Here is a 1,427-nt window from a genome sequence, read left to right as displayed (position 1 = left end):
CCTCCCTTCAGCAGCCTCCGGCTGGTGGTTCTCTTTGGGGGGGATTGTGGGTCCCTTTTGTGCACTGGCTGAATAAAGCGAGTTGTGGGGAAAGCACCCCCCTTGCTCCTTGTCCCCTGACCGCCCCCTACCGGGCGCCCCCCGCCCCTATCTGTGCACGAGTGATGCTGGCAGGAAGAGAACCCGGGAGTCCTGATTCCCAGTACCTCACCCTGTAACCCACCAGACCCCACTCCCTTCTGAAAGCCAGGGATAGAGCCCAGGAGTCCTGGCTCCCAAGCCCCCTGCTCTAACCACTGGACCCCTCTCCCCTTGCAGGGCCAGGGAATGGAACCCAGGAGTCCTGCCTTTACCCCCTCCCGGAAGGCAAGCCCCGTGGCCTGAGGAAAGGCACCGGCGGGCTGAGCTCCCCTGGGGAAGGAGGGCTGTGGGAAGGAGAGGCCGTGGCTCACCCAGCTGTCCAGGCGGGCGGGAACGCCCTGGAGGGGAGAAATGTCCTTCTAGGTTGATTTTGCAGGGCTCAGTTCGTCCCGCTCTCTGGAGCGGCTCCACTGGGTGTGCCGGGCTCAGGGAAGGTGTCAGGAAACAGGGCAGATCCCCCCAACCGGTGGTGCTCTGTGAGCAGATTTCACCCAGCGTGAACTCCTGGATCGCTGCCCCCGTCTGACCCCGGAGTCACAGCCAGTCCCCTCAGATACTCTCAGACAAGCCGGACTTTGTGAGGAAAGGTCACGTACACCCCAAACCAGCCCACCCAGGTTGTCCCCTGCCCCAGGAGACCGGTCACTTACCCCAGAGCCACGGGACCCCAGATCCTCCACCAAAGGCAACGCTGGCAGCCAGGTCTGTAGGAATCTCGCTAAAGGGTCATGAGCTAAGGAAAGGGAATGAGGGTCACAAGGGGTTAAAGCAGGTAAAATTCATGCCCGGGTGAGTCGCAGTCTGTAATTCCAAACGGTGGCGGTGAAGGAAGAAACTGCCATTTTCCAAAGTCTTTTCAGGTGCCCCCAGACGGTCTCCAGGGATCCCCGCTTTGCATCCGGTTCCGGTCCCTGTAAGCGTCCAGCCAGCCCAGTGAGGCAGGGTTCCCTCAATCCATCCTTACAGCTTCTTCTCCCAGAGAAGAAGGTGGCAGGGCCCCCACCCACGTGGGCTTTGCCTTCGATGGGGGGAGGGAGGAACGCGGTGGTCTGCACACGCGATGCCCCTGCCTTTGGGGTCAGCACTTTTCTGGTGCTAAAGCTCTTTGTTAGCATCCCTACGGCATTGTCAAGGTTCCTTCCCCACTCTGAACTGTAGGGTACAGATGTGGGGACCTGCATGAAAACCTCCGAAGCTTACTTTTACCAGCTTAGGTTAAAACTTCCCCAAGGTACAAGCTATTTTACCCTTTCCCTTGGATTTCCACTGCCACCACAAAACTTTAT

Source organism: Lepidochelys olivacea (assembly GCF_965140295.1).
Source record: "Lepidochelys olivacea isolate rLepOli2 genome assembly, chromosome: 24".
NCBI classification, from domain to species: domain Eukaryota; kingdom Metazoa; phylum Chordata; order Testudines; family Cheloniidae; genus Lepidochelys; species Lepidochelys olivacea.
Note: the sequence above shows the minus strand (reverse complement) of the source record.